Genomic DNA, 12,996 nt, shown 5'->3' on the forward strand with positions numbered 1-12,996 from the left:
ATTGTAGTTATTCTTAAAAGGAGAAAACTCAGAAGGAAGAGAGGTCATAATAAAATGGACAAGAAAACCATTAGAGATTTCTATATCCATGCTCTTGAGTTTGGCAGCCATGTCTGTCATCATCATGATATTTTCTCTTATACTGTTGGACCCATAATTGTACTTAGTGTTGAGGAGCTTCTGAATAAATATACTGGCATAAACCTTGGAGGTGCCTTTGACTTGCTCCTCCACATATGCCAAGTACATCTTAGCCTTTTTGGAGGTTGGGATTGCTCCCCTTATATCTTTTGATATCGAGTTCCTCATTATTATAAGAGACATGCGATTGGACTGCTCCCACTTCTCAGAAAGAGCATCATAAGTTTTCTTTACTTTATTATAATTCTTCACGCCAATGGTGGTAGCAATGGGGGCGTCAACCCTAAGTGCATAGTCAAGGTCTAAAACTCCAAGAACAACAGTCACTTTAGTTTTCTAAGCAGGAAAGTTATTCCCCGTAAGTTGCTGGATAAATTTTCTAATACATGCCGTCAATTGTGGCGACAACAGAGTAAGCGTTAAGAGCTGGAGAGAAAAATTCGGGCCATACTAGAAAAATTATCATAAATAAATAATTTTCATGAAAATAACCCTATATTGATCTGATTAAAATCATGCAAAAATTAAAACTCTAATCCGCATAACTGTTAGGCAGAAAATGAAAAAGAATTTGAATGAATACATAAAGTGGCATATAATTACAGTCAACTTTGGTCATAAGGCAATTATGAACCCACATCAATTGAGTGTAAAATTCTCTAAAAAAATCTTCAAGTTGGTTCCAATTCATTCAGAGAATTAAATCATAATTTTAGTGCATAAAACATTATTATTTTGGGTTGTAAATATTAATATATCCAGTGCATGAATTGAACAACATTAATACTCACTGGATACATCATTAAAAGGAAAAAAAGGCCCAAAACATTAAAAGGAAACGACCCAATCCAGCCTATTCGGCCGCTCGGCCCACGTGAGCACGCTCTCACCCTGTGTGGCCTAGCCAAAACGCAGTGGTGGCCCAACACGCGCGCCCGGCCCGCAATCATGAGCCTGACTCCTTTCGAATCTCTTGATCATTATCGACAGCTCACCGGTATTTTCGCTGAATCAAAACCACCGATTAGCCCCTGGAACCCTAATCCTAACCTCACTCCCCCATCTCTCCTCCAAAACAAACACGGCCATGCGAGAGCGAGAAAGAGAGAGAGAAATGGCAGCCGCTGTGAGAGAGGAGAGAGCGCCGGAGTCGGCTCCGATGAGAGAGAAGAGGAGCAGAGAAGAGAGCGTCACCATGGGTAGGTCTTTGGTGGTCTCGTGAAGGCGACATGCACGCGTGCGCGGAGAAGAGACGTGCTCGTCCTAATCTTCAATGCTTGTAAGGAGACAAGCGACGGCACTAGGAGGTCCAAGCTGGAGGATCTGCGCGCGGTTGAGGGATTGGAGGGGAGATCCCGCCAGAGAAGAAGCTCTGATGGGTATGACAGCATTGAGGTGTGCCAAAAAACTGTAAGCCCCCTTCCCTTCCCATTCTTTCTTGATTTAGGTATCTGATTTGAGGATTTCTAGGGTTAGGGTTCTTGATTTGGGAAAAAAAAAAGGCCATATAGGGTTTCGGGGATTTTGAATTGGTAGGGATTGGGCAATTTATTAGGGTTTTGCCTTAGGATTTCTTGATTTCCCCTATTCCCCTCCTTACTTGCTTACCCGAGCTTGATCTCCCCAAACCGAATCTAATTAGCACACAAGCATACACACATGCATAGACATGACTAAACATGATTATTTGACCCTAATTTGAGACATAAAAATATTAATTCACATTAATCTGTGCCTAATTTGATTTTGAAAACACATAATTGAACACTAAAAGATCTAAGCCGGAGATAATTAGGCCCAATTTCATCGGATCCAAAACAAAAACACTTAAACTGAGAACAATTAGAGCCAATTTGCCACTAATTAATATGATTAAATCTAATCATTCATAAATTGGGGTCATTCGAAACTAATTAAGCCTAATTGGGTCTAAGTTGGGACTAACTCGGCTCTGATACTATTGCTAATCACTTAAAATCATCTTAGATCACCATTATCCCTAAAACAGACACATCTTGATTGCGGAAGCGTGAGTATATATCGGCGTTCGGGGATACCATCAGATGAAGGTGTAGGATGTGATCGTGTTGGTGTAGTTGTGGATGAGATTGATGTAGACCGTTGGTGGAGCTTGCGTGTAGTAGATGTAGTGGTGGCCGGCTCGGTGAAGACGAAGGTGACGCGTAGGAGCTCGATGTAGTTGCAGCGGCGTTGTGGTGTGGACAACGGCGACGGCCTTCGCTCCACTTCAGCTCCCAGATGATTGGTCTAGGGTTTATACGTGTAGGGGTGTGCGTTAGCTGCGTGAGATTGATAACCCACGAGCCCCAACATAACTCTCTTTATATTATAGCATTGTGTGGAACGGAACTACAACCAATAGGTTGGTTAGCCCCTGATCAGGGCGCGTGAGAGGAAATGAACTCCCTCTCTTTCTCGGTCACATTAGAGAACACGTTAAAACATAAAACTGAGATCAATTCCAACATCATCAACCCTGCCACCAGTCAGCCTAACGTAGCTGGGCTAATATTGGCTGGTTCTGCTGATTTTAAAACAGAGCTGAGCCAATCTGACATGTTTGATCAGCGCCTACAGGCCAAAATACTTAATGTTGTTGATGTTTCATATGGCGGGGAGAATGATTTCAACCAAGCCATTGAGTTATCCGCTGAAATTCTAGCAAATGTGTAGTTCATACAGGAGAAAAAGTTGATTGGGAAGTATTTTGAAGAAAATAGCCAGATACAGGGAAGTATATCTTTGGTGTTGATGACACACTAAAGGCTCTTGAAATGGGTGCTGTGGAGACGTTGATAGTCAACAGATATGTGCTTAAGAACAGTACAACTGGAGAAAATATGATAAAACATCTGAACAAAGAGCAAGAAGCAGACCAGAGCAATTTCCGTGATTCTTCTACCAATGCTGAGTTGGAAGTTCAGGAGAAAATCCCGCTTTTGGAATAGTTTGCTGACGAGTACAAAAAGTTTGGCTGCACACTTGAGTTTGTTACCAACAAATCTCAAGAGGGATCGCAGTTTTGTAGAGGATTTGGTGGCGTTGGTGGCATCTTGCGCTCTCAACTGGATATTCTTTTGATGAGCTTTCTGATGACGAGGGTGTCTATGAAGACTCCGATTAAGCAATCGATCAGACACATGCTTGTGCTAGACCCTGGAAGGATGCAATTGCTACAAGTTCTAAAGTTTGCTAGATTATTCAGTTTGGATTCGAGTTCTTAAAAAGACGATTGTTTCGTTTTCTCTGCAACAGCTTATATTTGCACTGTCAATCACGTCATAGCAATCGGTCGATATATCCTGTTCTGTTGTTTTACAGACTATGTTTGGAGTCCGAGTTTTAGCAGATGCTCGAGTGGTAGGGCATTGCAAAGACACGTCTTTTAAATGTGATCTCTTGTAAGTCACTTCTCTTCATCTTCAGCACTTCTCGGCAACATGCTTTTTGGGAGCCCATGGTGCTTATGGTTATGGTTTGTGTAACAACTTGTTTACATTTTTTTCTCTTCAAATGATGCTAGTACTTTGCTTGGGATATGTTTCTTCTGCTTCTGGATTGTGGCAATATGCATCAGAAAAACCGTTGGTTCCCATGCAACTCTGAGTCTGATTCAGCAGCATCTAATTTGTACCAAGATTGAACTGGATTAAAGTTTCTTCTATTCATGTATCATTACAATGCTCTACATTATACAAAAAATCAGATTGAATTCTACATGCATGCATGGATCATTTCTTTGGCAATGCCTTCTCCCATCCCCCACAGGAATCGTCGCAGCAGCTCTCCTCGCCGATCACCCTGTTGATCTTCCTCCCGAGGCAGCTTGCGGACGCGCACCCGCCGTCCCTGGCGTTGTCGAAGTCCGGCACGAACCCCATGAATATCGGCGGCTGCACGTCCCGCCGCCCGTTGGTCACGGTGCCTCCCGCCGTCTCGTACAGCTTCTCGACGCCGCCATCCTTGCGGAACCTGATTGTGCACCCACCGATTTGCTCCGAGCAGAAGAGGTTGTCGTGGCCCGGGTTCCCGAACACCCGCACGCCGTGCGCCCAGCACCGGTTGGCGCCGCGGTACGAGCACAGCACCTCGAACACCTCGTCGCCGCTCACGGCGGGCAGCGTCAGGCGCGCCGCCGTGCCGCTGGGGATGTTGGCGCGCGCTGACCACACCGACCGGCTGTGGTTGTGCTCGCTGAAGCCGTGGCACACCAGCTGCACGTTGCCGTCGGCTAGGTCCATCTCCTCGCCGACCTCCTGCTCGTTGCTCACCACGATGAGGCGCCGCGGGGCGCCGGCAGCGAAGGGCGTCGGCAGGTGGCGGCACCGGTACCGGGAGAAGACGCTGAGCACGACCGCCGCGGCCATCGCGGCGGCGAGGGCGACGATCTTGACGGGCGCCGTGGCCATGGCGATGGCAATGCGACGGCGGTGGCGCGCGAACGGAGCTTACGATCGTAGGGGCCGAGCCGTACGTGTCTGGTCGAGGTTGGCATGCAAAATGGCGCGCGTTTGGTTCATGCATGTTTCGATGTGGTTTTGGCTGAGGCCAGAATGGATTTGCCGAGTGCAAACTTAGACAGCGTACAGAGAGGAATGAGATTGTTTGCTTGCACTCCAGGACGTACACTGCCTAATTTTGGGAGCTCTTTTACGGTGGTAAATGATACCAATAGCTTAAGATATCATAGATTAAATCTAATTGTCTATTGGCCTAGGTATTTTTGTAATTGTTTCATTCAGTGATTGAATTACGATCATTACCTTTGAGGGTTAATCTCGCCATGCTCATCGGGAGCGTCATGGCAAGAGACCAGTGCAGCACCTGCGCGACCGCCCTCGCCACCCACCTCGCGCGCTGGCTGCGACCGTCTTCCAGGAGTGCACACAGCAACAGCAAAGACGTGAAGACGCAGATGCTGGCCAGCTGCGACGCGAAGACGGCCAGGAGCACGTACTCCTCGCGCGCCGCCAGCTGCGCCACGAAGGCGGCGCCGGTCACCAGGACCACCAGCGCGAGCGTCCGCGTCGCCGTGGGCGAGACGCGCTGGACTGGAACGCCTCGCAGCCACTGCAGCCGGACGACGGCTTCTCGCCTGCTGCTGCCACGGGGAGCAGCAACGGCTGCTGCTTCTCCGCGTCGGCGGCCGATTCATCCATCTTTGATTTCGCTTCCATTGCGCATAGTGGCACGTGAATAGCAATGACAAATCCGAGCAAATAGCACAATATATAATGGATACAGCGACGCCGTCGCCGGCTATACTCTAAAAGCAAAAATGCGATAAATGCATAAGCAGATAAGGGCCACCGTGCGCGGAAGAACCAAGAAAGACACGTAACAATAAGCCGATAATCCATAAGCGAGCGAGCTTTACAAGGCCAAGAACCTTTTTATACATCTGAGTATCTGAGGTAGCGACTGGAGATTAGATCAAAGAGGCAATGGAGTCATAATTGGTAGATCAAACAGGACGGGAAAAGAACAGAGTGCATGATGTGATCCCAGCCTAAAAATGCTGACCAGCAGCTTACAATAGTAGATGTGGACGCCCCGGCTGGCCATCAAGTCTTATCCCATTTCTCTCTTAAGCACAAGTCATGTCTAAGCACACCATTGCATGGTGACCGTCGCTCGTTTGGACAAGCACGCTTTTGATAAATCTCGCCATGATAGCCTATGACACGACTGGACATTTGCTGGACCACTTCTTTGCACCTTATCTTAGCTGCCTAGAATTCCAATGATGTAGCTGAATCTCTGAATGCAGGGCAAAAAAACAAGGTGTCTTATCAATTTGTGAGCATGACAACGTTTAGTACAGCTCAAATTGTCGTTGTTTATATGTAGCCATTCGATTAGTTATGGTTTCAGAACAAAAGCACTTGACAGTACAATGTAAATAAGCACTGATCATGCAACAGATCAACTGCATGGTACTGATCATGATGAGTTGAAGGAGGCTTTCCAGACGCAAGCAAGAAATGCAGCACAACCCTGTTGAACTGAACTGATCAAACTCAAGTGGGTGGATGGAATGGTGGATCCATTCGTTACCTGCACGGCGTGTCGGATCACGAAGTCGGGTAGCCAGGCGATGGCCTGCCTACGGTAGAAGGAGAGCTCCATGAGCCGCCGCGCGAAACACGGCGGCAGAGTGGCCGCAGAGGGAGCATCTGTAATACACTAATACCCCGTGTTTTGGGAATTGTAATGTGACTAGTGTAGTACAAAAATTATAAAAGAAATGGTGTTGACAGTGCGATATTCCAAATGAGCAAAAAATCAACTTTTTGATCTGTAGCTCGGATCCGATCGGAGACCGTAGATGCGTAGATATAGATGAGACGAATCTATTTTACTATTTAAACATCAATTTCAGATACCATATTATTCGTAACAAGTACAATAAATCTAGACTGTTGGATAGAAAAAATATCAAACCAATCGACTGACAGATAAGTCTTGATACTTAGATATTTTTCTTTAGCTTCTAGAAACCAAAGTTAGCTTAGGGTAGAAGAAATCTGAACTACTGTCCAGATTGAGTAGTTAAAGAAAATTTGACTACTCTAGTCTTGTAGCTCAAGCTTTGAGCAGATAGGGAGGGGCTGACCCCATGCTGGATCAGCAGAAAAATCCTTTAGAACACTACTCTTGTAACTCTTTAAATAGAGGTATACACATAACAGAAAAGGCTGCCAAGTTTTACAGCACCAAAACACCTTGTCATTGTCTCCTTTCAGTGTGTGTGTGCTGCCCAAGTTCTGCAGAAAGGGCAGAGAGGGTGCTGCTGTGTTCCAGCAATAGCCAAAGCTAGAGCTGTCCTGTGCTTGCTTGAGCTCTAGGGGAGGTGCTGTCCGTGAGGTGCAGTAGTGTGTTGGAGAGAGTTTTAGCCAACATTTGGTATCAGAGCAGGTTAGAGAGGATCTTGAGCCATGGCGTCAAGGTCTGCACCACGTGGTGAGGCGTCAAGGACGCCGCCACGCCACGAGCGTCGAGGTTCACCTTCACCAGTTTCGCGCAGACCACGACGTCGTGACGACGATGTGCGTGAGGTTATCGTGCAGCGGACCGTGAGGGAGCTCGGTGGCTCGGCAACCTTTCCCACACTCACGCGCACCAACTACACAGAGTGGTCACTGATGTTGAAAGTGATGCTGCAAGCCCAAAACCTCTGGGGGGCGGTAGAGCATGGCAACGCAGATGTCTAAGAGGACAGGATGGCTATGGAAGCCATCTTGCATGCAGTTCCCGCTGAAATGATCCCGACCCTCGCCACCAAGAACACCGCGAAGGACGCCTGGGACGCCATCAAGATGATGCGCGTCGGCGTGGACCGCGTGAGGAAGGCGAAGGCGCAGCAGCTGCGGAAGGATTTTGAGTCGATCATGTTCCGTGATGGCAAGGCGATCGACGACTTTGCGCTACGGCTTACTGGCCTCGTCGGCTCCCTCAGTACGCTCGGCGAAACCATTGATGAGCAGAAGGTCGTGGAGAAGTTCCTCCGCGTTGCACCGCCACGATTCGCGCAAATAGCGCTGTCGATCGAGACGCTCCTCGACATCTCAACCTTGTCGATCGAGGAGGTCACCGGGCAGCTCAAGGCGGAGGAGGACAGACTCGAGCCCGCTGCTACGCAAGGCGCAAGCAGCCAATTGCTACTGACTGAGGAGCAGTGGCAAGCGCGCGCGCAGGATCGGCAGGCCGGCGAGTCTTCGTCAATGGCTGGCAAAAGCGACAGCGGGGGACGCCGTCGCACGTGCGGAACTCAGAGGAGGTATGGCGGCAACAGCAGAGGCGGCGGCAGCAGCCACGGTAGGGATGTTGTGCGCAACACCCCACGCTACGCCACACGCGATGACAAGTGCCGCAACTGCGACAAGGCTGGACATTGGGCGAGGGACTGCCGCCAGCCCAAGCGGGAGCGCGCCAACTTCGCGCGAGGACAAGGCGGCGAAGAACATGAGCCTGCGCTGCTTATGGCGCAGGCCTGCGCACTCACGGAGGTGGAGACGCCGGAGCCAAGCCTAGTCCGCCTCGACGAGCCACGTGCCCAAGTGCACCTCGGCACCAAGGATTCCGGTGAGAAACATCAGGAGGGGTGGTACCTGGACACAGGCGCAACCAATCACATGACAGGGCGGAGTGAGGTCTTCTCGGAGTTGGACAGGGGCGTCGTCGGCACTGTCCAGTTCGGAGACGGCTCCGTTGTCAACATCCAAGGCTGTGGCACCGTGCTCTTCGCTGGCCGGAATGGCGAGCACAAGGTGCTAAACGGCGTGTACTTCATCCCGCGCCTGAAGACTAACATCGTCAGCGTGGGCCAACTCAAAGAGCACGGCTCCAAGGTGCTCATCGAGGACGGGGTGTTGAGGATTTGGGACCGGCAGCGTCGCCTGCTCGCCCGGATCGCGCGCGAGCACAACCGCCTCTACGTTCTGCGTTTGAACTTGGCGCGCCCAGTGTGCCTCGCCGCACGGCGTGACGACGACACCTGGAGGTGGCATTATAGGTATGAGCACATAAGCTTCAAGGCGCTCTTCCGGCTGGCGCACCATGGAATGGTGAAGGGGCTGCCGCAACTGGACCACGTTGAGCAACTCTGCGACACCTGCATCACCACGAAGCAGCGCCGCAGTCCATTCCCTGTGCAGGCAAAGTATCGAGCAGACGGCCTCCTCGACTTGATTCACGGCGACCTGTGCGGACCCATTTCGCCAGCGATGTCGGGAGGCCGACGCTATTTCCTGCTGTTGGTCGACGACTGCAGCCGATACATGTGGCTTGTGCTGCTGGGATCGAAGGCTGATGCGCCGATGGCAATCAAGAGATTTTAGGCGATGGTCGAGCTGGAGAGTGGACGGCGGCTCCGAGTCCTGCGCACTGATCACAGCGGCGAATTCACAAGCGTGGAGTTCGCTGAGTACTGCGCAGATCGGGGAGTTCAGCGCCATTTCTCCGCGCCCTATTCACCTCAGCAAAACGGTGTTGTTGAGCGGCGCAACCAGACAATCCTCGCCACGGCCCGCAGCCTGCTGAAGCAGAGGAAGGTGCCTGCGGAATTCTGGGGCGAGGCCGTTACAACTGTGGTCTTCCTCCTCAACTGAGCCCCAACAAAGAGCCTCGATGGCATTACCCCGTACGAAGCGTGGCATGGCCGCAAGTCGGATGTCAGCTTCTTGCGCACTTTCGGATGCATCGTGTACGTGAAGGATGTGCGCCCGCACTTGAAGAAATTGGACGACCGAAGTGCCGCTATGGTCTTCATTGGCTATGCAGACGGCGCCAAGGCATACCGCGTCTACAACCCGCGAACGTGGCGTGTCCAAGTGACGCGTGATGCGGTGTTCGACGAGGATGCATGCTGGAGCTGGGAAACAGAGGCTGGCGGAAACCCCACACCATCGAGCGACTTCACAGTTGAGTACTCGATGCAGGAGCCCCTGCAGCCACCGTTGGCCGGAGCAGGGGGTGCGCCGGAGTTGCATCCGCCACCAAGCCCGCCGACGTCCACTGTGCCGTACGCCAGTCCAGCTGTAGCAGCCTCCGACTCCGTTCCAGAGTTCGTCTCTCCACCGTCTCACGACTCTGCCGCCTTTGACGCAAGCCACGGTGACAGTCCCGTCCGCTTTCGGACGGTGGACAACATCCTCGGCAACGATGATGTGCCGACCGGATATGCACCGCAGGTGCTCGACGGCGACCTCAATTTGGTGAGCGGCGAGGAGCCAAGCTGCTACAATGAAGCAGAGCAAGACGAAGCATGGCAAGCGGCAATGTGGGAGGAGATGCGCGCCATCGAGGAGATTGGCACCTGGAAGCTGGCGAAGCTGCCGCCAGGGTGCCGGCCCATCGGACTGAAGTGGGTCTACAAGCTAAAGAAGAATGAGCTCAGCGAGGTCGTCAAACATAAAGCCCGGCTAGTTGCCAGAGGCTTTGTTCAGAGGCCAGGGGTGGATTTCGACGAGGTCTTCGCGCCTGTCGCTCGGATTGAATCAATCCGCCTTCTCCTAACACTTGCAGCTGATGAAGGGTGGCCTGTCCACCACATGGACGTCAAGTCCACCTTCCTCAATGGCGACCTACGCGAATAAGTATACGTAACGCAGCCTTCAGGATTCTTGATCGCCGGCGAGGAGAGGAAGGTATTGATGCTGCACAAGGCCCTATATGGACTGCGTCAAGTGCCACGTGCATGGAACGAGAAGTTGCATAGCACGCTGGAGTCCCTCGGCTTCGAGCAGAGCGCTAACGAGCACGCCATCTACGGTCGAGGCTCGCAGGACGCGCGACTGCTCGTCGGCATCTATGTCGATGACCTCATCATCACAGGAGGAGACTCAGAAGAGATCGAGCGGTTCAAAGGCGAAATGCAGGCTCAATTCGAGATGAGCGACCTTGGCCGGCTCTCCTTCTACCTCAGAATCGAGGTTCAGTAGCACGACGACGCTGGCATCTCTCTCAACCAGTCGCATTACGCTCGGCGGATCCTGGATTCGGCCGGGATGATGGACTGCAATCCATGTGCCACTCCGATGGAAGAGAGGCTCAAATTGAGCCGTGACAGCACGACGTCTCCCGTCGACGCGACTGAGTACCGGAGACTCATCGGCAGCCTCCGCTACCTCGTCAATACACGACCGGACCTGGCTTTCTCAGTCGGGTTCGTGAGCCGCTTTATGGAGCGGCCTACCTTCGAGCATATGACGGCCATGAAGCACATCCTCCGTTATATTGCGGGGACAATTTCTTTCAGCTGCCACTACAAGCGGAGAACAGCGGAAGCGGAAGCTCGGTTGATCGTCTACAGCGATAGCGATCACGCCGGTGACGTTGACACGCACAAGAGCACTTCTGGCCTCCTCTTCTTCCTCGGCAAGAGCCTGGTCAGTTGGCAGTCCCTCAAGCAGCGCATTGTGGCGCTGAGCTCTTGTGAAGCAGAGTACATTGCTGCTACGACGGCAGCCAGCCAAGGCGTTTGGCTGGCTCGACTGCTCGGCGAGCTCAAAGGAAGGGAAGCTGACACCACGGAACTGAGGATGGACAGCAAGTCCACCCTGGGAGTAAGAACCCTGTTTTCCATGAAAGAAGCAAGCACATTCAGACTCGCTACCACTACATCAGAGAGTGTGTGGAGAACGGGAGCATTTGTGCTGGTTTTGTCAGCACAAAAGACCAGCTTGCAGACATCTTGACAAAGGCTTTAGGATGAGTCAGATTTCAAGAGCTGCGCACTAGGATTGGCATGGTCCAAATCAGTGTCAAGACTTAGGGGGTGATTGACAGATAAGCCTTGATACTTAGATATTTTTCTTTAGCTTCTAGAAACCAAAGTTAGCTTAGGGTAGAGGAAATCTGAACTGCTGTCCAGGTTGAGTAGTCAAAGAAAATTTGACTACTCTAGTCTTGTAGCTCAAGCTTTGAGCAGATAGGGAGGGGCTGACCCCATGCTGGATCAGCAGAAAAATCCTTTAGGACACTACTCTTGTAACTCTTTAAATAGAGGTATACACATAACAGAAAAGGCTGCCAAGTTTTGCAGCACCAAAACACCTTGTCATTGTGTCCTTTCAGTGTGTGTGTGTGCTACCCAAGTTCTGCAGAAAGGGCAGAGAGGGTGCTGCTATGTTCCAGCAATAGCCACAAGCTAGAGCTGTCCTGTGCTTGCTTGAGCTCTAGGGGAGGTGCTGTCTGTGAGGTGCAGTAGTGTGTTGGAGAGAGTTTCAGCCAACACCGACTGACTGAGTAGGTTTGGCCGGTGCTTAAATAGGTCTTGAACCCGACCTGACTTACCGCAAGCCTCAAACTCCAACCTTAGACCCCAAGCCTCAAACCCCAACCCTAGACACCGATCCGCCGCCTCCTCCTGCTGCATCTCACCGGAGTTCTTCGGAGTGTAGGCCGAGCTGCTCCAGCTACTCAGTTCGATTGCCGGCTAGTGGTCTGCTGCTGCTTGTCGCTTGCTGCTGCTGCCCTTCTACTGTTGGGTGACAAGGGAGCAGGGAAGGAAGAGAAGAAGAGGTAGGAGACGCTGCTGATCTGTGTGCGGCTGCTGCTGCCGCCGTGCGACAGGAAGAGGGCAGCAGCAAGAAACAGAGAGGAAGCAAGGAAAGAAAAGGAAGAAGGAAAAAAAAAAGTGAGAAAAGGAAGGAGGGGATTTTTGGTGGATTCGTCAGATTCGTTTCAAATTTGTGGTTCACCCTACAAGGTTAACCTCTAATTAGTCCATATATGCGTCATTTTACAAATAGAAATCGAGTTTAGTCATGGGCGGTTAGAATTTAATCTTTTCAACCGTAGGCTAAGATGCTATTTCGAAATTTGGTATTAATCCATTGGGAATCGACTAATGTGGTCTAAAGGAAAGTTGGACCCTTGTCGATATCTTTCTTTTGGTGCTGGTCTCGATCAATTTCGATAAGCGGTTTGAAAGTTATCACTGAAATAGTACCATTGTCCGGATCCAAAAACCTACGCAGCAGATCGTCTTTTTAATTCTTGGAGCGATAGAGATAGAATTAGAGTTTTCGCACCAGATTAAAGTTGTAGATAATTTTCTCTAAATACTCCGGATGTATTTATTTGTCATGTCTAGTGTAGTGGTTTAAAAGATATGTCCAAAACAGTGCAGAACAGGGTTTTAGACGTTTCGCCGGACTCCAGGTTAAGAAATTAGTGGCGGTATTCATCTAGTAGTCTCGCGAATGTACTGGAATAGCTTTTGAGTGTTCTTGTACCATCGGTGTGGCACCAGATTTATTGCCAATGTTAAGACAAGTGCATGACGAACTATTTGATATGTGATGGATGACTGGTTTGCTCTGTTTATTT

General features: G+C 50.5%; 1 pseudogene; it reads left to right on the forward strand.

Moving 5' to 3' along the window:
- The first annotated feature begins 2,559 nt into the window (after window positions 1-2,559).
- On the forward strand, window positions 2,560-3,286 carry LOC133910725 (eukaryotic peptide chain release factor subunit 1-2-like; annotated as a pseudogene).
- The last annotated feature ends 9,710 nt before the right edge of the window (window positions 3,287-12,996 follow it).

Source organism: Phragmites australis, chromosome 3 (assembly GCF_958298935.1).
Source record: "Phragmites australis chromosome 3, lpPhrAust1.1, whole genome shotgun sequence".
Lineage (NCBI taxonomy): Eukaryota > Viridiplantae > Streptophyta > Magnoliopsida > Poales > Poaceae > Phragmites > Phragmites australis.